Source organism: Panthera pardus, unplaced genomic scaffold (genome assembly GCF_024362965.1).
Source record: "Panthera pardus isolate Hobbes unplaced genomic scaffold, ASM2436296v1 HiC_scaffold_27, whole genome shotgun sequence".
Taxonomy (NCBI): domain Eukaryota; kingdom Metazoa; phylum Chordata; class Mammalia; order Carnivora; family Felidae; genus Panthera; species Panthera pardus.
The window spans coordinates 80,213,397-80,239,085 of NW_026526843.1; the positions used below are offsets into that span (position 1 = coordinate 80,213,397).

General features: G+C 36.9%; 1 protein-coding gene across 1 annotated transcript in view; it reads right to left on the reverse strand.

Annotated features, from left to right (window-relative positions):
• MAGED1 (MAGE family member D1) overlaps nt 1–23,679 on the reverse strand; it is a 55,126-nt gene extending 31,447 nt beyond the window's left edge. Inside the window, exon 1 of the mRNA XM_019439571.2 lies at nt 23,614–23,679. The gene's annotated coding sequence lies outside the window, so the exon portion shown is untranslated. The remainder of the gene's footprint in view (nt 1–23,613) is intronic.
• Between the last annotated feature and the right edge of the window lie 2,010 nt (nt 23,680–25,689).

The window sequence follows — 25,689 nt, forward strand, 5'->3', positions numbered from 1 at the left end:
ATGGCAGACATTAGTAATTAACCACAGTATCGTCCCCCTGCACCTCAGAATCATTCTCAAGACAGCATACTATGAAAACCTACTTCAATCTGCTGGAATTGGCACAGATATAAAATTTATTTCTCTTCCTGGAATGTAAGCTGCCACAATGGCATGCCTCAATAATAATCAGACTTGATCTAAGAGCATTAACATGGGATTAGGTACAGTATCTTCTAAACAATCTTCGCAACAGTATAACTATAGCAATGGCACAAATAACAAAGGAATGTTGTAGCAAAAATTGGTATTGGGAGGTAAATTCTGTCCATGTGCATCCAGCAATGTCCACTGAAGAGACATTGTGTCATAAGAGGAGACAAAAACCCCATATATTGGTATTCTGATTAATACTTCAGTTTTATCAACTCATTCAGAAAATATTCATCTCTATGGATCAGAAACCCAGTAAGCAAAGTGCTACATCTGCGAAACCAGGTAACAGGCCTATCACACTTGGGAGAAACAATGGATCAACTTATCATCTTCATTCCTTCTGCATCCAGACCCTCCAGGAAAGTACAGAAGAAACTAAAAACCTCTTTCTCAAATGAAAAACAATCTATCAGGGGCACTTTTCCAAATACCAAAATCCATAATATATAAATACAATGATTATTTGTATAGAGCACATGGGGTATACTGCATAAGACTGTTCATGACCAGAAATAACTTGCCTGGAAGTTCCAGGTAAACTGGGCTGCCTGCGCAGTGAATTTGTTTCTTATTCCCACAACAAATTACCACAAACTTAGTGGGTTAAAGCAGTATGAACTTATTTTATTACAGTTCTTGAAGTCAGAAGTCTAAAATGGGTTCACAAAGCTAGATTCCTTCTGGTAGCTCTAAAGAAGAATCCATTTCCTTGCTTTTCCTAATTTCTAGCAAGTGTCTACATTTCTTGGTTCATGGCCCCTTTCTTCATCATCAAAGCCAGCAACTTAACATCTTCCTTCCTCTCTGACCTCTGCTTCTGTCCTCATCACATCTTCTCTCTAGAACACTGACCCTCTTGCCTCTTTCTTATAAGGATCCTTGTGATTGCATTGGGCCACCCTAACAATCCAGAATAATCTCTGCATCACAAAATCCTTCACTTAATCTATCTGCAAAGTCCCTTTTACTATTTCAGGTACACATCAGATACATCAGGTTCATATTCAGGCTCTGGGGATTAAGAGGCAGACATTTCTGGAGGTCCATTATTTAGCATACCAAATGCAGATTGTGCTAATGGTGCATTACATATGATTCTGCAGAATATCATTCACATTACACACATCAATAAATACTTGTATTGATTATGACGTTTTTTTCTAACAGGTGGTAATAAAGTGTTTTTAAAAAGTGGTACCATCTTCCAATTTACACAAAGGTACCACATGAGTTAGCAGAAGCCCCATGGTCCAAAGTGATTAATATTTCAACACAGCTGTAAAGCACTGGGGTGAGGGAGGTCTGTATTGTAGAGGATTGAAGCCCTGGCAGAACTAACAAAAATAATAGCAAACATTCACTAAGTGTGTGCTATGTGGCATACAATGTACTAGACACTTTATATCCCTTATAATCCTTTGAATCTTTACAACTTCATGTGGTATTAATATCCTGACCTAAAAAACAAACAACCTGAGACTCAGAGAGATTATTAATGTAACCTGGGCCACACAGCTGAAAGTGGTTAAGTTGGGAATTAAACCTAGGTATATGTGGATCTAGAACCTGGATACTTTCTGCTGTACCATGCTGCCTCCTCAGAGTGAGAGGATATAAAAATCAATTTGCTATCATTTTTTATACCTTGAGTTTCTGGAAGTCACACCAATCTTTGAATGCTAGGACAATGAATATTCCTGTGGCAATTTCAAGTAGCAGTTCTTCTGAATACTGGGTGATAGACAAGCAACCTGTATCTATACCCATCCAAGGAGAAATCATAGCATATACCCTAGTCTCTACTTCTTATGGACTAGAGTCTGTTTATTTTGGCTTGTCTAGTTACAATAACTAAAATGATCTGGCTCTGTTTCTAAGGCTCTCAGCACATCTGTCTGTCTTCCATTCCTACTCAGTCATTTTTAGAATTAGACCGCTCTTCCTTATTTCCTGATGATGAACTGTCCTAGCCAACCCCAGACTCTGTGTTCTCTATACTACACCAAATTGCCTAAGCCATAAGAAATGGTTAGGATGTGCATCTGAGAGCATAATTTTGTTATTAATAAAATCTTCCAAGATTAGCGGTAATCCCTATTCAAAGGGAGTTACAGAATAAACTCTTTATAATCTTTACTCCATTTTATGGAGCCCAATGTGGAGTTTCTGGGAGTATCTATCAGATTCCAAAACTGACTAGAGGCTTCCAAAACTCATTGCACTGAAGAGTTAATTCCAATTTCTGGAATGAATTCCTTAATGATGAATAAAGGCTAACACATCTCTGAAGATTTACACATTGCCATTATCATTAGAAACCTAGAACAATTAAATTATCTAGGATTCAAATTGGTTCTTCCAGTGATAGCTATGTGACCTTGGGAAAATTCTTCCATCTCATTTCTTCAGTTTCTTCACATGTAAAACAAGGATGAGAGTCCCTACGTGACATGACAGTTTCAAGAGTTAAATGATGAACCAAACTACATAAAGTTCTTACACTGCTTGGCACATGGTAGGTGTATAATTATATGGAATAAACGTAAAGTATTTTTTTAGTCAACTTTTATTATGAATCTTTTCTTTATTTTTAGCATGATCTGATTTTCTCACAAAGACCTTCCCACATCATTACATTACTAAGAAGCCTGTACTGTCTAACGCTGAGTAAGATTACACTTCAAATTGAAGGCCTTTCTACATTCACTGCACCTGAAAGATTCTTATTCACTATGGACCCACTGATGTCAAATAAGATTAAATCATACTGAAAGCATACTCACATTTTTAATGTACACAGAAGATCTTGCCTTTATCAATCATTTGACAATAGCTAAGACTTACCCTCTAATTGAAGACTTATTCATTACGATATAGTTTCTCTTCACTATGAATTTACAGTGATAAACAAAGATCTCCTTCCACCTCCATTACAAATTTTCTGATGTTCAATAAGCACTGATATCACCAAAATCCCTTTCCTACATTCATTACATACCATAAGGTTTCTTTGCACTGTCCATTCTTTTATGCTTTGTAAGGTCTGACCTTGATCTCCAAGCCTTCCCACAGGCATTGCAAGCATAAAGTTCTTCTCCCCTATGAACTCTCCTAGGTTTAAAAAAGTCTGAGCTTGTCCTGAAGTCTTTCCTATAGTCATTACATTCACAGGGTTTCTCTCCACTATGCACTTTCATATGACTGAAAACACCTTATTACCCACTGCCATTTCTCTCACATTGGGAAAGTCTTCCTACCCTACGAAATCTCTGGTGTTGAAAGAGAATTAAATCATGCCTGAAGGTCGTCTCCCCATGTTTTCATAGCCATAGGAATAAGTTCTCAGGTGTGAATCCTCAGATGTCAAATAAGCCTGACATCATGATAAAAAATTTCTATACTCATTACCTTCACAGGGTTTCTCTCTACTATGGGCACTCTGAGGCATTGACCTTGAACACTGACAAAAAGGGTTTTAGACATTAATCATACACATAGGGCTTCTCCCCATTGGAGATTTTCCAGTGTCTCACAAATTCTAAAACCTTTGCAGTTGTGGTCCTATAAACCACACCTCTATGATCTTTCTCCCAGGGGTTTTCCTCATATAGAAACACCTAGCTCAGTCTTTCCTCAGTCAATGCACTCAAAGTCTTTCTCTTTGGTAGGATTACTTTTTATAAGTGGCAGTACTGTACCCGCAACATATTTCCCCAGAAAAAAAATGAATATGTTCGGTTCTTGCCTGACAAACTTTCTTGTAGCCTATGTCATCACATGCCAAATCTCCACAGAAGAGACTGACGAACTGGCCTTGGATTCTGGATCTATAACATTCTTTAGAATTTCTTTCTTTTCTTTCTTTCTTTCTTTCTTTCTTTCTTTCTTTCTTTCTTTCTTTCTTTTGCTGTTTGATTTAAAATTTTTATGAATATAATTTATTGTCAAATTGGCTTACATACAACACCCAGTCTTCATCCCAACAAGTACCCTCCTCAATGCCCATTACCCATTTTCCCCCTCCCCCACCCACCATCCCCCCTCAGTTTGTTCTCTGTATTTAAGAGTCTCTTGTGGTTTGCCTCCCTCCCTCTCTGTAACTGTTTTTTCCCCTTCCCTTCCCCCGTGGTCTTCTGTTAAGTTTCTCAAGATCCACATATGAGTGAAAACATGTAATATCTGTCCCCTGACATTTCACTCAGCATAATATCTTCCAGTTCCATCCAAGAATTTCAACTTTTTCTGAAATTTCCCTCTTTGAACTAGATACTATTCTTCATCAAAATCTCATCAACTAAATGATAGGCTCATATACAGAAATAAGCAAAGAACATGAGTAAACCATTCACAAAAAAATGCAAAAAGATAATAAATACATGAAATAGCCCACCTAGAAAAAAAGGGACACTTTTCTGCCCCTACAGTTACAACAATAATGATAATAATTACTGTAACTATCTACCAAGTACATACCAACTACATACACTTCACCAAAATATATTACCTATATTTCACATGGAAACCTTGAGACAGAGGTAAGTATTATTATTCAAATTGTATACATGAAGAAACTGATGTCAAAGAGGAGAACTGACTTACCCAATATTTTAGAGTTACTAAGTAGGGGAACTGAGTGTCAATTCAAGTGTGTCTGACTCCAAAGCTCCTGTGTTTTCTGCCATGTCAAGGTGTCTTGTGGGCATTCAACCAACCAAAATTCCAAAACTACCCTAACACTATCTAACAAAACTATAAGTTCTCAAGCTCGTACCTGTCTCATTCTCCCTTCTTTGCTCACCCAAGAGAATTTCTTCCTGGATCCCTTTGTCCTTAGCTCTTTCCAAATTCAGCTGGGAATGCATGTTGATCAACTGTGGAAAATCCCACAGTCGAAAAGGAAATAAAACTTTGTGGTTAAAGCTGGGGTACTGAATGTCCCTAAATTCAGTTCTGAAAGGCACAGGGTAGGTGGTAGAAGAGGGTCTCTTATATATTAGGATGTCTCAGAAATAGGCATGGATCTCTGAAAAAGACATAGAAATGCAGTGTTCCCCAGGAGCAAGAGAGAGAGTGCTGACCTTGAGGGATTAAAAAACGAGTAAGAAAAACACACTGAGACATTTACTCTCCTCCTAGAAGAAAAATGTCCCATATTCCAGGAACAAAACAATGGAATCCAAAGGATGCAGTACATTGAATGGGTCAAGCACACAGGCTCCAGGGTTGAACAGAGCTGGGCTCATATTCCAATATTACTACTTACTTGCTATGTGACCTTAGGCAAGTATCTTTACTTTTCTGAGTACTGGATGTTTCCTCTATAAAATAAAGAAAAGAAAACTCACAAGCTAACGAGAAGTTCTGAGCCTAAACCTAATCTCAAAGAAAATGTAGGAAAAAGTTGTAGGAAATTTTCCTAATTCTGGTAATTGCCCATGAGGTAGTTTGGACAAACCCTCAAGCTGAAAACAAACAAAACAAAATCTTAATGAAAAACCAACATCTACTTAAAAACAATAAAAATACAGGGCAATAAAAATATGGAAACATCAGGACAACAGCAGGGGGAAAGGGGAATCTAGAGAAATAGATATGCAAGGAGGCAATTTCTGTCCTTAAGGCATTTTTCCATTCCAAAAAAATTTTAACTTTCATTTTAGTTGTTTCAAATTCAAAGGAGACAGATTAAAGTCCAGAACTACACAGAGAAGAAAACTAACAGGAGACTCTTCCTACAACAAGCGGGATCCTCAAAAGGCCTACGTTCCCAAGGGGTGGATGAATGGAAGCAGGCCATTTTGAAGCTTAGACTAAATTACATGACTTGCCCTGGGGATCCTTGAGCCTTGAATTCGATAAAGAAGCCAAATAGCAGGATGAGCTGATGATAGAAAAAACTTAAACACTGGGGTTAGCAAACACAAACTATAAGATACCTATTTTCCTACAGACAAAGAAGTAAATAACAAACTTGAAAATATTTCCAAGCATCAGGAAACTATAACAAGTGGTATATCACAATTAAAACTAATCAAATTTTTTGAAGAAAAACACAGTGCGTCAAATGAAAAACCCAAGGAATAGCTTTAATCAACAGATTAAGAAAATAATTTGTGAAAATTATTACAGTACAAAATGAGAAAAAGGTACAGAAAAGAGTATTAAAGACTCAAACTGCTCTCATTCACTAAATAGGTGTCAGGGCCTTGTGAAAGTGATCACACTGAATCTTAATTACTTTATAAGGCACAAAGCATACAATTTCATTGATAACAAATAAATTTTTTTCAGCCCTTTCTCTACTTTCACAAGCAAAATTGGGTTCCAGATCTGCTTTTGACTTAAAATTAGTTAATGGAATTCCAGAGCCTAACTTTACAAATACAAATCTTTGCAATCACCAAAAGGAAACTCAAAGAGAGATGAAGGCTCTGTACTCTCTTTCTTGGAGGTGTGGAGGGGTGGAAACCATCTTGCTTCCTAAGAATAATGTGCAAAGATCTAGAATTCAAGTCCCTCTCAATGTCAACAAAATCCAATACTTTTCCACTACATCTTGCCGTCCCTCAAACTCCTTGGAGTGTGATAGAGAGGGCAACGCATTCAAATGTATTCCTCAAATGATCCACAGCGACACAAAGACCCCATGTTTGTGAGATTCTCTACCTTCTTTGCTTTAATTCAATGTTCGTAGTAAGCAACAAGCTGTTTTCTTAGTTTGACTTCCCAAGTATCCTAATATTGGAACTGACATGCCCTGGAGAGAGGACCTGAGTGTTCTGGTCACTAGAAAGTATGTATTAGTGTAGAATGGGTGTATTTTTCTTTCTATATCTATTTTAGTCTCAGCACATTAATTTGTATATATTTGTCTATCACCAAGTTTCATTTCAGCATTTCACCAAATCCTGGACTGCAGTTAATTAACTGAAATATCACCACCCTAAAGGCTCTTCTATTAAGTTCTGTTGGAATTTCCAAATAAAGGTAATTTCCTTTCTTTGATAACTCAACAGTATTTATACATAAAACACCACTATTTAGAGTATGAATCTTCAGAGATGTTTCAGTAAAAACTGTTTCAGAAAAGAAATTCTATTTTATTTTATACAGAATGATATCAATCTTTGGAGGTACAAGGATTGAAAGGGGGAAAAATTACAATTATTCACAAATCACATTAACGAGCCAAAACCACTTTGTAATAATTCATTGAGCTGTAGAGTTATGATTTACATACTTTTAAGTATATTTTATATAAAATTTATATAAAAACTCAACAAAACCTATAAACAACAATTGGACCTGAGAAAGAGGTAAGCACAATGGATCTAAGAACGATACACCAGAATCAAGCACTCCCATACACCAGTCACAATCAATTACAAAATGTAATTTAAAAATATCAGTGAGAGGAACAAAAGCTTATCAGGGACACAGAAATATGTCTAAACAAAATATGCATGAGACTCTTATGGAGAAAACTATAAAACTTTCTTTCAAAGACATTAAAAATACCTAGATAAAAGATGAACCACCTTCATTGTTGTAAAGATGCAACCAAATCTACATATCGATATATAGAAAGAAGTTCTTATAAAAATTTCCATGTTTCTTAAAGACCATGTTAAGCTTACCTTAAAAGTCATATGGAAAAGTAAAGAGCAAAAAGTATAGTTTTGAGGAAGAGGAATAAGGAAAAGGGTCTTTCCCTACCACATATTAACATGCATTGCAAAGCTATAGTAATTAACAGTGTAGAACTAGTATAAATATAGACAAATAGACCAATGAAACAGAATGGAAAGGCTAAAAGCAGACCTATACATCTATTACAATTTGGTATATGTCAGATACAACATTGTAAATCTGTGGAGAAAGAATAGATTTAAGTAAATAATCCTGAAACCACTGATAAATCATTCAGAAAAAAAAATTAAGTATGTTCTCCTTATTATACAATATACAAAAATAAAATTCCAAGTGGATCATAAAATTGTGAAAACCAAATTATAAAAGTTTTACAGGGGAATATAGTAGAATACCTTTAGGAAATCAAGGTAAGAAAGAATTCCTTAAACAAGGTGAAAACATGGCATATGTAGAAAATGATAATTTCATGGCATACTGAGGAAAGTGGAAGAGACTGCTCTTTCATGAGGGTTAAGGTTATCAATATTACATCTAAATTTAACCATTTGTGAAAATATTCATTCCTACTTGAACTCTTTTCCTTAGCTCTATTATATCAGAGTGGCCTCTCAACAGCCCATTTCTTCAGGTACTTCCCAAGCTCAAGGCTAGATGGCATACCCAGGCAGCTACTATACACAGTCTAATGACCACTTGCTCTCTGGTCCCCACACTCAGACGATTCTCATCCACTGCCAGATTAATGGCTACTTCCATGCAAAATTAATTTCTTAACCTGGTGCCTTCCAGGAGACCTTCTCCCAGCCTCTAGAATGCATTGGAGGAACCTCTTCCTTCATGTTTCTACTGAAAGTACCACATCCGGGTCTCCCCTCCATCATAGCACTTCCTGTTGCAATGTCTGTGCCTATCTCATCCACTAGATTCAGTAGAAAATACATCTAATTTAACTATGTCCTCAGTATCCAGCAGAGTCTAGATCACTACATTTTTGCTTACTTAATTGATTAATTAATTAATGGTGTATCTAATTTTTTTAGGGCTACTCTATATTTCCCACTAGTGTCCTAGCACTTCTGACACTCTCAGACTGTGTACCTTTCCCCTCTTACTTTCTATGACATCCCCCTTTATTCATGCACACTTCTTATCTACCAAGGCCCTGGAAAAATATTTTCCTGATAGCCAAGAAGGCAAACAGAAGGCATGAAAAGTAGTGAGCTATGCTCATTTCCCCTGGAAGTGATTGCTTCCTGTTCTCCTTCCCACCTGGAATCTTTCCTTTGTGACCTGTAGAATCTCTCTCCTTGAAAAAGAAGCTTACCTATATCCTTCAGTGATTTTTAGAACACCCCCTTCACCTAGCCATAGATAAAATAGTGCTCTCATAAGCCTGCTGATTCTCCCACACCCCTGGTGTCAACATTCCCAACTGGCAAACCACAGCACACTAGTATTCCAAACTTGTTAGTAACACACTATTCAAGCAGTATCTGTGAGATGGACATCCTCAGGTAGGCTGCCATGTGATACAGAGCAGAGCACAACATGTAAAAGGTAACAAGGCTCGTATAGTGCCCAACTGATGATAATAATAAAAAAAGATGACATGTTTTCTAGAATATCTTTCCTTTGCGAATATGTGAGGGACTGTAGTCAAGGCATTAAACCACCTGACACAAATAGCAGCCAAAGGATGAAAGGATATCAAGTGAAGAGCTACAACAAACATGCCACTGTTTTCAATGACATTATCTTGAAAATTCAAATTCTCAACATGAAGAAAGAAAGCAAAAATAGTAACAGTAGTTAAAAGTAAAGAAACAGTGAAATAAAATATAAAATAAGCATCTCATAATGGTAAATATGCTAATACGTTATTTTTTGTGAAATAACTAAAAAATACAGTCAGGCCCAAGAAGTACATTAAATACTAATTGTAATTAAAGTTTAGAATTATTTGTTATTCCATTATTTATTTCAAAATAAAAAAATCAATAATACATACGTATAATATTTCACATCTTCACATAGAACATTTTGTCAGTTTTCTGAAAGTTGATAAACTCATAATTTTTAATCACTACAAGCACTTCTACCAAACCGTGAAACTCTGAGAAGGAAATAAACAAGCCAGGGCCCTCCCTAAGGAAAGGCTCCTTAACAGATAGACTCTGAGACAAAAAGAACAAGGAGGGAGTTGGTTAAATGGCTAAAGATAGTTGTTCAAGGACCCTCCAAAGACACAGGGTCATCTAAGCCACTAAACCAGTCTTTATATTCTGCCATCCACAGATGCTGGTTATCTCTGATAATAACTTCCTGGTTTTGATTCTTGACTCCAGAGTCTGAAGAAGAGGCAACTGACTCAGAGTCCCCCTACACAACCCTTGGCTAATTGCTAAGATCAATTGTTTGGACCTCCCAAGAAGGAGGAGCATTGCAGGATAATAATCAAGCCTCCTTCATTCTCAAATGGCCTCAGAGGCTGGGCAAACACACTCAATTCTGGGGCCCAATTCTTGGACCTTAAGATCCTGGGAAAGATATGACCAAACCAAGGTTTTCCTATGGAAGCCCTCTGATGCAGCTAAGTGTAACTGTTCCAGGAGAAATGTGAAACAGTAACCAAGTCCCCCATATCCACAGTAAATCATAGGTCCTGGCTACCCCGATCAACTCCAAGCCACAGTTTTCTGGCCTCAAAACTGTGGGGGGAGAAAATACCAAAGTATAAATTGACATATATCTCAAAGTCAAAACTGGTGCAATCCTTTTGGAAATCAGTTTTCCATTATCTAATGAAGTTGAAGGGATGCACAAACTATTACCAAGTAATCTGTCTCCCAGATATATATCTTAGAGAAACACATGTACATGTGCAACAGATGTGTACAAAAATGTTCTTAGCAACACTATTCACAACAACCAAAAAAAGAAGGCAATCCAAATGTTCATAAACAGTAAAATGTATAAATAGGTATTTATGTGCACACATGTCTATACACACAGGCAAAGCAAGCAAAGAAGTGATTACCATAAAAGTCAAGTCAGGATAAATGGTTACCTTTGGGAGAGAGACAGAATTAAGAATGGAGGCTTCTGGATAACCTGCAATGTTCTATTTTGGTTTTGGAAGGTTCTTTTATAGGTGTTTATATTTATTCACTTTGTTATTTTTTAAATGTTTATTTATTTTTGAGAGAGCACAAGTAAGAGAGGGGCAGAGAGAGAGGGACAGAAGAACCAAAGTGGGGTCTGCATTGACAGGCTGACAGCAGCGAGCCCAGTGTGGGGCTCAAACCCACAAACCGTGAGACCATGAACTATGCTGGAGTTGGATGCTCAACTGACTGAGTCACCCAGGTGCCCCTATAATTATTCACTTTAGTGTACATTTACATTTTATGCAACTTTCAGTATTTTTGTTATACTGCACAATTTAAGAAATATTTTTTAACGTTTATTTATTTTTGAGAGACAGAGATAGAACACGAGTGGGGGAGGGGCAGAGAGAGAGAGAGAAAAAGAGAGAGAGAAAGAGAGAGAGAGAGAGAGAGAGAGAGAGAGAATCTGAAGCAGGCTCCAGGCTCTGAGCTGTCAGCACAGAGCCCGACACAGAGCTCGAACTCACAGACTGTGAGATCACGACCTGAGCTGAAGTCAGACGCTCAACCAACTGAGCCACCCAGGTACCCCAAGAAATATTTTTTTAAAAGGAAGACTCCAGGGCCTTCCTATGGAACTCCCTTAAAGCATATGTTCTCAACCTTTCTGACATGAGGAATATTATATAAAAAGCATCCACCTCTTTCTGTAAAAGCTATGGGATTGGCTATCCATATTCATTTGCAATGGGATTTTTGGAAACACACATCTGGGCAAGCCAGGGTCCTACCAGCAGTATTATTTCCCTTAAAGTTGCTAAGGGCAGTTGTTCAAGTCCCTCCAAGAATAGAAATCAATATGGAGGGATATCTTAGCTCCCCTTACATTCAAGATTTTACTACCAGTCCTTTCCTGGCACCTAACCCTGGTAATTGCCCCCCCCACAAAAAGGCAGAGACAAAGACAAAAATGTAACAAATAAAGCCAGGGCCATCCAAGGGATCTACTGCTAAACTGGTTAAGGGCAACAACTCATGCTAGCCATTGCTGCTCCCATTCCCTAAATCTTCCTCCCTGCTGTGAAAATCTCTGTTCCTTTGATTACCATGACATCTGTCTCTCATCTATACTCACCCCATCCACAAAATATAGCATCTTCCTTGTCTTCCTCTCAACCCTTAAACTCTTTTTCTTCCCCAGTATCTTTGATGATCTTATGGCTAACCTGTCCATCACCCCAGCTTCACAGTTCTTTGACCTCTTCTATTCCAACTCACCCACCCACTAAACCTTGTCATCATCCAGAACTACCTTTCCTCTGAAATCTTAAGCTCCAATAACCTACTTTGACCACGATTTCTTGTCTGCCATATCACCTTGTTAACTTCTACTCTTTGAGCTTTGAAATTTCTATACAACTTCTCCCACACCCAACCATATATTCACACAGCTTCTCTTTCTCTGGATCCACAGAATGAATCTTCCTGAGAATATACTCTTCCCTGATTAGATTAGATCCCATGGTCTATAACCTGAACAAATCTCATCAGTAACCTCAACAACTTACTTATTTAGCCCCTCAGTCATCACCAGCACATTTACAAGTCTAAAATCAAGCCCAATGTTTGCCTTCCTTGCTCCTACTTCTTGGCAGCTGAATATATCTGGAAAAAAAAAGACAAAACTAAACACACTTAATTTCCAACCTAGATAGGTACTCATTATTGCCCATCAATCTTTTTTCATTCAGTAAAGAAGGTTGTAACCTTCTCCTCTTTCCTCTGGCCCTGGCCATCCCCTCTCACACTCCAGAATGCCCTCGCTACCTTATTCACAGAGAATATAGGGGCACCAAGAAAGAAACTCCTCCTGTTTCTTGCCTTTCCAAAACTTCAAAAACATCCCCTTCTGATTCTCTGTAACTCCAAAGTCAGAAGTGATGTCCCTTCTCATGTTCATGGCTGGTACTTCACATGTTCTCAACACATCTTTTCCACATTTTGCTTCTCCAGTTATCCCCTCTCATATTATTTCTAACCTCTGGTTTTATCAGCTCCTCCCCTGTAGAACATATAAACCTGTTCAAATCTCTCATCCTAAAAATATACATGTACCACCTCTTATTTATTCTATTTTTCATAGACAGGATCTTTGACACCAAAGTCTACACTCATTTGATCAACACTTTCACCATTTACATTATTAGTCCTCTGCACATTAGCCTTCACTAACTCTAATCCATACATACTCACTGCCCTCATTTCCCCTAAATCCCTAATCTAACAGAAAACTCTGAATCTACACCTTATATAACCATGTAAAGAAATTTCATGTTTTATATTAAAAAAGGTTTAAGATAGTAGTCTTAAAAGACAAACGCAATACATGTTCATTAGTATACAACAGTGCTTGGCACTCAGAAACACATAAAAGGAGATGTGTATCTTCATTACCATTCCACTCCACCAGAGATAACTGTTAGGGCTACCTTCCAACCTCTGGGAGAAGCTGAGTAATCATCTCCTCCTCATACCCTTAAATCCCAGGAAGAAGAGGAAGAAGAAGAATTCTCAGATTACTCAAGGATACACAACTGGGACGCAGTGCCAACTAGTGGAGCTTTGAAGAGGAAGACTACAATAAACGAAATTCTCACGTGGCCTGTTAAAAGAAAAAAAAATTATCCTGACACTTGTTAAAATGGTAAGATTATAAGAACTATTTTGAGAAGTGTCAAGACTATTGTAAAAGGGAAGAGAAAATAGACTCTACTTTGAATTAAGTAAGAACAGCTGGAAATCTATAGCCAAGGAGTAGATTTGGAGGGGGTAGGAGGTCAGTAGACAGAAAATTAAGAGGAGACATAAGGATAGGGGAATTCTTGCTAAACAGACTTAGAATTCTTGCTGAAGGCAAACCAGGATGATCATATATCAAATGTGGGGGGGGGGGTCTCATTAAATTTATTCAGCAGGATACTTTCTAAAACTAGACCAGACAGGCCAAAGACAATGCCCAAGGATGAGATCTAGTTGAAAAGAGGGCTCCGAGGGGCATGACTCACATTTGGTCAAGGAGGGAGTGCTTATTAGCCCTTTTCCACTTTTCAGTTGTCCTTGGGCAATACTTCTTCACTGAAATATAGTCTGGTTTAGACCTGCTGTAATGGGACAGCCCCTGGATATATATGCACATATAGCTATGTACATGTGTATGCAGAGATCTATTTTATATACATATATGTCGTCTATATTATATTATCATATACAAAAAATTTCATGTTACACTGCACCCTACAAATGTGTGTATATGTATATTATGGATTATAATAGATTATAGTATATGTAATACATACACACATAACTTTCCCATACACTACACACACACATAGGGTGCAGAATGCAGTGTAACATGACATTATCTCTCTCCTGGACCACTATACCTCTCCCCCCCCCCCAATCAGTCTCCTACTGTCTCATTCTCACCCATTCACCCAGTGCATCATCAGTACATTACAAAGAGAACTGTGTATCTCATCTGCTTAAGACAATTCCATTGCTTCTTCCTCATAGGCTTCAGAGTGAAATCCTTGTTCTCTGACTTGACTTTTGGGGTGCTCAACATCCTGGCCCTTATCTATGTCTCTAGTTTCATTTCTCCTCTTCTACATAAAACTTACATTCCAGTTATAACCAACCACACATATGTTTTTCTCTGAATATATCAAGATCTCCCCCACCTCTTTCCAGTTTCCTTTGACTGGAACACCCTTCATAGCTCTTCTACCTTCATACTTCCTCTATTCACCCAGTATCAAGCATTATTTTCCTTTCCAAAGCATTTTCAGACGCCCCTTCTGTGCTACCCCACAGCTTACCACTTGCCCCCACTGTGTACTATGCCCACTACAGTACTTATCATACTCTTTAGACACTGTCTGTTCATTTACTCGTACCCTCACTATAATGAATCTTCATCAAGGACAGGAAACATGTCAGGTTTACCTTTACATCCCCTGTACCCAGCATAAGATCAAATACATGGTAGTGTGGTCTATAAATTTTTACTGAATGAATGCCTACATAAACAAACGAAAGCCATGCTTAGCTAATTATCAATGTAATGCTGGTGGAATCATTCACTTATATTCAAAATAGTAAGGAAAAGGGTCACAACAAAAGGCCACATAGCATTACTAAAAAAATAGTAATAATCCCCTGAGCACTCATATCTTGGTTTCTAAGTACCAATCCTTATTGAAGGAATACATGGCTCCTTGCAAAATGGCTGATGTCAGGACTGGGGCAGGGAATAAGCCTAAAATATCTTATGTCAGAAAGCAAGGAAGCCAAGATCTAATGAGATCATGTAAAGGATATAGGAAAAGTCTCCTAATTTCTAAAATGACACAGTTTGGGCATCAAAAATAAACCACAATGGGTACATAAAATACATAAAAATCCATGAATTCCTAATAATATTAAAGAAAACAATGAAATTCTCTAGGGAACGAACCCATTACTCCGATAAATGAAAAAAAAATGCATTTATCCTGACTTTCTTTTTATAGAATACATTTGGGGACCCCCCCCCCAAAAAAAGCTGATAAAGAGGTCTTTTTTCTGAAATAATTCCAGCTAATAAATGCAGAAGGATTGATAAAATTAGACCACTCTTTTTAAACTATTAGTAGAATAATGAATTTAGACAATTATCTTCAATGGCTGCTAAACAGGAGAAAGGTTGGTAGGAGATGCTACAATGGAGTTGGGATGCCTGGGTGGCTGCATCAGATTAAGCATCTGACTTTGGCTCAGGTCATGACCTCAGTTTGTGAGTTTGAGCCCTGCTTTGGGCTCCATGCTGACAGCTTGGAGCCTGGAGCCTGCTTCGAATTATGTACCTCTCTCTCTCTCTCTCTGCCCTTGCCTGGCTCATGAGTGCGTGCGTGTGCACACGTGCGCTCTCTCTCAAAAATAAATAAACATTTTTAAAAATTAAAAAAAAAATGGAGATCAGGCTGACAACACCTGAAAACACAAATGAACCCCAGAATCAGTTAAAAATTTAAACCAGATATGATGAAATGCAATAGAAAGTGCATATCACTACTTGAAATGATTTTTTCCCTTAAAAAATAAGTCAGTCAGAGAAAGATGGATATCATATGATTTCACTCTTATGTGGAATTTGAGAAACAACAGATAAACATAGGGTAAGAGAAGGAAAAATAAGATAAAAACAGAGAGGGAGGCAAACCATAAGAGACTCTTAAACACACAGAACAAACTGAGGGTTGATAGGGGTGGGGGGATGGGTTAAATGGGTGATAGGCATTAAGGAGGGTACTTTTCAGGATGAGCACTGGGTGTCATATGTAAGAGATGAATCACTGGGTTCTATTCCTGAAGCCAAGACTACACTGTATGTTAACTAACATGAGAATAAAAAACTAAAAAAAAATTTTAAAAAGCAAAACAAAATACAAAATATAATAATAATAATTGAAAGTGAACCTAATAAATCTTCTAGTTCTAAATGCCAGTGAACAGAAACATGTAGATGGGAAAACAAAATGAATACCACCTGAAGGAAGCAATCATCTAAATCCATTTGTCGACACAATAAATGACTTAGTTTCTCTAACAAACCAATGGTCTTTAAAATGTGGAGGAGGGGTTGGCTATACAAGGTTTTAACAGGAAAACAGACTGAAGACAAAAATATCTTGTGGCCCTTGTTTAGATATAGATTTAACAAAGAAACTATACAAAGACATCTTTAAGAAAATCACAGAAATTTGAATATGAACTGGGTATTACATAGTATGAGAATTACTGTTAATCTTATTAAGTGTAATGGCTTATTGGTTACTTAATATAATGCACTTAAGAGTTAGAGATGTATAGTGAGTTATTTACCTGTGTAATGACATAATGTCTGAGATTGCTTTAAAATACTCCAGTGAAGGGGCACGTGGGTGGCTCAGTCAGTTAAGTGTCCCACGCTTGGTTTCAGCTAAGGTCATGATCCCACAGTTTTGTGAGTTCGAGTCCCGCGTCGGGCTCCCTGACAGTGTGGAGGCTGCTTGGGATTCTCTCTCTCTCTTCCTCTCTCCCTATTTCTCTCCCCCTCCCCCACTCATGCTGTCTCTCTCTCAAAATAAACTTAAAAAAATTTTTAAACACCCCAGTGAAAAAGTGGGTGAGGAGAAAAAATCAAACAAAATCAGCAAAATGGTATTAATTGTTGAAGCTGAGAATGGATACATGCTATATCCTACTTTAAATATATTTGAAAATTTCAGTAATAAAAGAAAAAAAGAAGCCAATATCAGAGGCTCCAACTGGTTCATTCTAAACTGGACAGTTTGAGCAACAGAAGAAATAATGACTGCAATGGATTGAAAAGTACCAAATATATAAATATCCACAAGTTCAACAAAACAGGGAAAATGACAACAAAAAATCTCAAAAACTATAAATATACATTAATCTAGGTTGGGTGATGCTTTTGAATACCAGCCATAAGAACGATATTCTGCATTTTATAATTAATAGATCCCTCAGCAGAATTTCTTCCTCTCCCTATCTCTTTATGATTTGAGTTTTACTTTCATTCTTTTGTATTTGATATGATACAGTGATAAGAGCAAGGGATTTCATATTATAGAACTATGCATTTGAATGTGAATGGTCTTTGAAGCTTTATGATTGAACAAGTTTCTTAACCAAGTATGATTCCTTTCCTTTCCTGTAAAATGGAAGAATATGTACATCATTACTCTTTTTTTTGTTTTGATTAAATTAAATTATATATATATATATATATATATATATATTGCCTGATAAAAAACAGAACCTCAGTAAACGCTGCTTGTGTATTTTTTTTAAAGAAATACCAGCTATAAAAGGGTCATTGAGGAAAAAAAGAAATTTGAAAATGGATTAAGTGTTAGGGGATATTAGGAAATTATTGTGTCCCTTATATTAGGAGATGAACGCTGAGATATTTAGGTGTAAAATGCCATGATATTAAGTGCTATCTCAATCAAAATGCCAAGAAGAATTTTTGTGGAAACTGACAAGCTGATTCTAAAATGCAAATGGAAATTCAAAAAACCAATTTGGCATTATTGAAGAAAAAGAACAAAACTGTAGAACTAAATGACTGTATGTAAGGTATATTATAAAATGACATTAATTATGACAGTGGTACTTATACAAGGATAGAGAAGTAACCCAAACTGAACAGAATTCAGAAACAAACCCACATATATAACCTAACCGTTTGATTTATCAAAAATATGATGCTATAGAAGGGAAAGAATGATCTTTTCAGTAAGTGATACTGGGTTGATTGGATGTCCATTTTGACATACAAAAAAGGGAGGGGACCTTTACTCATACCCATAACTCATACTGAAAACATACACAAAAATCAATTACAAATAAATTGTGAATACAAATGAGAGATTAAACAATAACACAACACAGAAAAATGTCTTCATGGCCTTGAAAAAGGCAAAGATTTTTTAACAAAACAAGCACTAGCCATAAAGGGGAACATTATGAAATTGAACAACAATACTAAAATTGGGATAGTTCATCAAAAGACACCATTAAGAAACTGAAAATGCAAGCAACTGAGATCTGCAATAAATATAACAAAATATTAACATCCTTAATTAAAAAGATCTCAACAAATCAGTAAGATAGTCCAGGAGAAAAAGTGGTCAAAGATTGAAAAGGTATCTCATAAAAAGATATCCAGGCCAACAAACATGGACAGATGTAAATTTATCATCAGATCTGCAAATTAAAATAATAAGATACCATTCATAACCACTAGAATGGCTACTTTTTTTCCTTAAAAAGTAAAGACAATGACAAGTGTTGACAATATTCTAGAGAAAGTAGAACTCTTCAAGATTTGTACTGAGAGTTTTATAGTACAGGCATACCTCAGAGAACTTGTAGATTCGGTTCTAGACCACCACAATAAAGTGAGTATCACAATAAAGCAAGTAAAATGAATTTTTTGGTTTGCCAGTGCATATAAAAGTTATGATTACACTACACTTTAGTCTATTAAGTATGTAATAACATTATGTCTAAAAACGTATATACTGTAATGAAAAAATACTTTATTGCTAAAAAATGCTAACCATCATCTGACTTTCAGAAAGTCATAATCACTTTGAAAAAGTTTGAAATATTTCAAGAATTACCAAAATGTAACACAGAGACATGAAGTGAGCAAATGTTGTTAGAAAAATGATGCCGAAAGACTTGTTTGACTCAGGATTGCCACAAACTTTCAATTTGTAAAAAACAGTATCTGCAAAGTGCAATAAAGCAAAATGCAATAAAACAAGGTATGCCTGTACAACCATTGTGGAAAACTAGTTGACAGTCTCTACTAAAGCTAATCATATACATAACTTAATTCAGCAATTCTTCTCTTAGGTATATGCTCAACAGAAATATGTACATATATCACCAAAAGTCATATACTATAATGTTCACAAATGTTTACAAGCCAAAAATATAAACAAACAAAATGTCCATCTATTATGATATGTTCAAACAATGGAATACATACCAATGAGAATGGAGGAATTACCACCATTCCCAATAATATGAATGCATCTCAAAAACATACTACTGCACCCAATAATATGGATGAATCTCAAAAACAAAATCTTAAGCCAAAGAGGTCAGGCACCAAAAAAAATAATGATTTACTACCATATTTTTATAAAGTTCAAAAACAGGCAAAATTATTATACAGTGATAGAAGCAAGGATTGTGGCTAATTGGGAGTTTATATGTGACTGGAAGGGAATACATTCAAGGGCCTTCAGATGCTAATCATGTTCTATTTCTTAATTTGGATGCTGGTTACACATGTGTATTTACATTAAAAATGCCTTGAGCCATACACTTTTGATACGTGTACCTTTTTGTGTATATTTAAGTTTATTTAAAAATAAAGTCTGCACTCCTATGAAGAATTTAAGATACAAAACAGATGAACATAAGGGAAGGGAAGCAAAAATAATATAAAAACAGGGAGGGAGACAAAACATAAGAGTCTTAAATACAGAGAACAGAGGGTTGCTGGAGGGGTTGTGGGAGGGGGGATGGGCTAAATGGGTAAGGGGCATTAAGAAATCTACTCCTGAAATCATTGTTGCACTATATGCTAACTAACTTGGATGTAAAATTAAAAAATAATAAATAAAAAAAAATAATAAAGACTGCAAATCTCAAATGGTTCAACCAAAATATATAGATCAGAAAATAGATAAACAATTATGCCTTAATTTTAAAAATGAATGGATGGAGGGGCGCCTGGGTGGCTCAGTCGGTTAAGTAGCCAACTTCAGCTCAGGTCATGATCTCACGGTTCGTGGGTTGGAGCCACACGTCGGGCTCTGTGCTGACAGCTTAGAGCCTGGAGCCTGCTTCTGATTCTGTGTCTCCCTCTCTCTCTGCTCCTCCCCTGCTCATGCTGTCTCTGTCTCTCAAAAATAAATAAACGCAAAAAAATTTTTTTTTTAAATAAATGGATGAATGGATGGTTAAGAGTGAGCAAGTGAGTGAACAAGTGAGCTAATATGGCAAAAGTTAACAACTACTGAATCTAGGTTTAGAGTATAAAAGTATTCATTGTACTCTTCTTTCAATTTATGCTTGTTTAAATTAATTAAAAAATGTTCAAGTAAAAAGAGTCACTACACCTCTCAGCTCTTAATATTTATAGTTAGGAAGTAATTCAAGCTCCTGATATAATCTGATTTATTAAAGGAAATTTTTAAAAATGAAATTTCTATACCCAGATTATGTCTTATAAAATAATAAAATAGTCCATATATTTTGTACTTCTCATTAATAAACAGCTAAAGAGACACAGACAAAAGACAAAGAAAACCAGGCCAGGACTGAGTGTCTCACAGACCTTACCTCCATGAATTCCACCACCAATATCAGGTTACTATCCACCTCTGAGTCTTGGTTTTATCAACAGTAAAATGACAATGATAGTACTGACCTTATAGGGTGGTTCTGAAATTTGGGGGCCAACTATATTTAAAAGGTTGCCTGTACAGACAGACAAGTATTAAATTCATTCCAATTTAACATATCAAACATTTGTGGGTAAAATATCATGAACACACAGCAGTAAGAGCACTGAGAAAGGCAAGCAAATATGCTGTAGGATAGCACACAGTGCACCACAAACAAACAGACTGAGGAAGATGTGAGGATAGATATAGAGATATCTTCCTAGAGGGGCTGGTAACTGACAATATACCTAACTGGATAGCAAGAAGCTAGCCAGGAGAAAAGGAATGAGAAATTTATGTGATTGGATTAGGTCATTTGAGTATGCAGATTGCTGCATTAAAGCTGTGCAGAAAAGTGACCACAGACAAAGTGTGTGTGGGGGGAGCCAAATGAACAACAAATGCAGACACTGACATAGATACATCCTGTTTTTCCCACTAACATCTATATAGTTTGTGCTCGCACCTCCTTTAGGTTTGTAGTCAAAATGCTGCCTTACCACGGAGGTCTTCCTAACCATCCAATTTAAAATAGTACATCCCCTCCCTATCACAACTTATTCATATTTATTTTAATCATTTATTGTCTCTCAATTATAGTTTTTAAAACTTTTTATTTTCCAATTGTATTCTCAGTGTTTAACACTGTCTGACACATAAAAGTTATTCAATAAAAAATTCTTGCATGAATAAATAATGGTTGCACAGTGGGTTGAAGCCATGTGACATTTAAATGGTGTGTAATTATGATTTGAATAGAGAATACAGAGACATCAGCAATACCCTTCCCAAAAGTTCCTAAGTGTTTTGGTATCACAACATCTCTGCCTCATCTTTTTATAAAAGAACTGAAAACTATTCCTGGCCTAGAAAAAAGAATTACTTATTCTTACACTTATTTTGGCAAGTGTAACACAGTAGCTACAGGAGAAGGGAGGAATAAATTACTTGTTCAAGGAGATCTTTGGTTAAATTCCTCTTTAGAGCCTGAAAAATCTTGACCCTCATTATAAGTTTAATGATCATTCCCCCTCTCTTGGGTAAAAAAATGGAAATAATAGGGGCGCCTGGGTGGCGCAGTCGGTTAAGCGTCCGACTTCAGCCAGGTCACGATCTTGCGGTCTGTGAGTTCGAGCCCCGCGTCAGGCTCTGGGCTGATGGCTCGGAGCCTGGAGCCTGTTTCCGATTCTGTGTCTCCCTCTCTCTCTGCCCCTCCCCCGTTCATGCTCTGTCTCTCTCTGTCCCCAAAATAAATAAAAAACGTTGAAAAAAAAAATTTAAAAAAAAAAATAAAAAAAAAAAATGGAAATAATAGATTGTGATTAACTAATGTTCTCCCAAGACAAACACGATAAATGTAACAGAAAAATACATTTGACCTTGCACCAAATAGATAATACTTGCAAAGTTCCCAGGAAAACTGAAAAATCTGCCAGTTCGCTGTTCAATGTTGCTACCAGAGACCAGAAAAGGATTTGCATAATAAGCATAACTCAAATGAAAAAATAAATTTGTGATTGGATGTCATATATTTCAATGATTTCTGATCTATGACAAGTTCTAAAGGAGATGGAAAAGCTTCCACCCTCAAGAGATGACACCAGATTACAGGAAAATCCACTAAGTTTGCCCCCATAAAAATGTGGGGATTCAGTTCTATGCCAATTTTTTTTTAACGTTTATTTATTTTTGAGACAGAGAGAGACAGATCATGAACGGGGGAGGGTCAGAGAGAGAGGGAGACACAGAATCAGAAACAGGCTCCAGGCTCTGAGCAGTCAGCACAGAGCCCGACGCGGGGCTCAAACTCACGGACCGCGAGATCATGACCTGAGCTGAAGTCCGCCACTTAACCGACTGAGCCACCCAGGCGCCCCCCAAATTTTTTTTTAATGTCACGAATAGACGGTTAAAAATCAGTGCAGTATCTGATGTGTAATTTTGTTTAGAGTAAAAATAAACACAATAATAATAATTTGAACAAGACCCTATGTCTCTTAAGACTCTAAAATTTCTGCCACTGTTTATTTTTAAGAACAAAAACAGCGTTGACCTTGAAACTGAAGCCACACCTGGTTTTGGAAAGTATATAGTTTAATGGCCTCTGCAGGAGGGAGACAGAATGGATCAGAAACTTTGTGCAGCAAGGAGGTGGGTAGAGTACCAGGGATGAAGGAAAAGGAAGAATGTAGATTAAGAGTGGCAGAACTGGATTGCAAAAGTTTTGAGGCTAAAGGGGGGCGGGGAAGAAGGTGGGAGTAAGAGGTAGGAAAAGAATCTGTGGTAGAGGGAATGGCTCAGGCTCAGAAAAATCAGGAAGACGATCTGGAATAATGAAGAGAGGTGAAGAATGACCAGGGAAAAAAGGACTACAAGAGTCAGAAAGGGGAGGGGATGACAGCCGGCCATCTTCGGAGTAAGGGAGAAAAGATTGGCGAGCAGAGCCATACTCGTCAGAAACATCTTTCACAGAATGTACTCGGGATGAATTCTTCGTTCCATCCCACGTTATAGGAAGGAGGAAAGCTTCCCCGAGGTGTTTAGGGATTCACTTGCGAAAATTATCAGTCTTCCTTTACACTCACCTTGGTGAAGAAAACCGCGACGCAACGACAGCGTGACCGGAAGTGTTATTTTCTTTCTTTGAGCTGAAGATTTAACTTCCGCCACCACGCCCCCTTTACTCAAGCAACTTCCCGTGCCTCTCTAGCAAGCTCTTGGAATACTTTATCGCTATGGCTCTCTTGTCAGATCAGAAACTGGGTAGTATTGTAAACCGGCTGGGAGGGGGACTCGGTAACTTTTTACAAATCCTAGTTCTAGTCATCCCAGGAACTGCAGTATTTCAGTCAAACCCCACTTATCCAATTTGTCATCTCGCATTCCTAACCCTTAGTCCCTTAACTCTTGGATGTCAACAGTTACATATTTGCTATACTGGTTTACTGTTTTCTGGCATACCATGTTGAAAACAAAGTTTATTTTTATTAGTGGCATACTTTGATTTCAAGATTAAAAAAAATCTTAAATATGAATCATTTTTGTCTCGGAATTGTATCCAAAGAGTTACATGCTGTACTCAAATTTCAAAACAAATAAAGGTAAACTCATTTAGAAAGAATTCTTGTATGCTTATATACCACCACCCCAAGAAAACGAAGAAAATGACAACTGACAAAAAGTTTCAGTAATAAAATAATCCTCACTCTGGTTAAAAGTTCTCAGAGCGCCTGGGTGGCTCAGTCAGTTGAGCATCTGACTTCGGCTCAGGTCATGATCTCACAGTTCCTGAGTTCAAGCCCCAAGTCGGGCTCTGTGCTGACAGCTCAGAGCCTGGAGCCTGCTTCAGATTCTGCGTACACCACCCCCCCTCTGCTCCTCCCCTGCTCATGCTCTCTCTGTCTCTCAAAAATAAACATAATTTTTTTTTAAGTTCAATGTTGAATCACCTATTGCCACTACCTCCAGAAATCTCTTCTGGGCCCCAAACCTGTACCCCAGTTCTCCTCTTTTGTGGTTATTTTCAGTCAATCCACAATTATATAGTGAGCATCCACCATGTCCCAAATACTATGCTACACCCACTGACATTACAGTAGGAACCCACAGTGTAAGGGCTAAAGGTGACATTTTAAGCATAAGAAAGAACCTACCATAAAATAGGTGATTATCAATGTTTGTTGAATGAATAAATAACCAAAATGTGATCAGGGGCAAACAGGTCCTTACTTTTGTTGGTATTTTTTATAGTTCATTTCAACATTTTAACTCAAATTTCTCATTCAACCAGCAGATTCTGAACAACCATTGAGTGTAAGCTTCTGTTCCTGATAGTGCCCATCTTAGGAAGAATAAGACACAATCCTGGATTTCAAGGCCTTCGAAACTGTTGGGGAAATAAACACAAACAACTACTAGCACTATACTGTTACAAAATAATATGTAGAAGAGACAGTGTAGGAACTATGGCTATCCCATTGATTGGTGGATACTAAAAACCTGAAATATACCTTATCTCCTAGAGGGTGCTCAATAAAGACTTGTTTGATATTGAATACATTATTGAATGGATGAATGAAAGGGAAGAATGGTAATAGTATTGAAGTATACTGTGAAAACAACACTAATCAGAGATGAAGCTGAACATAAGAGACCAAAGAAGGAAGGAACTTGCAAGCCATGTCATGGAAAACAGAAAGTCGAAGAATTTTAAGGAATAAAGTATATATTAATGTTTAAAACCAGAATATATAGAATAGGTTGTATTGTTGCAATCTGGAGGCAGAGAGGTTGATTTAGAGTGTATTGTATTAACCGATGAATAAATACAGAAAATTAGAGGCTTATGCTATTAATAATGAATTGGAATTGAACTGGAAAATATAATAATGAATTAGGACTGGATCATTAGGAATAATGAACTGGAATAATAATAATGAATTAGGAATTGAACTGGAAAAAATAGCCAGTATATTATCATAAATCCAGAGGCATTGAAACCTGATAATTTTTCCTTGACTTCATCCACATTCAAAATTTTGACAAATTCACACAACAAATATTTATTGAGCTGTTAATACACATAAGGCTCTGAGGATAGAACTATGAACAAAATGGACAAAAATTTCTGCCTTCAAAGGAACTAAATTCTTGTGTCAGAT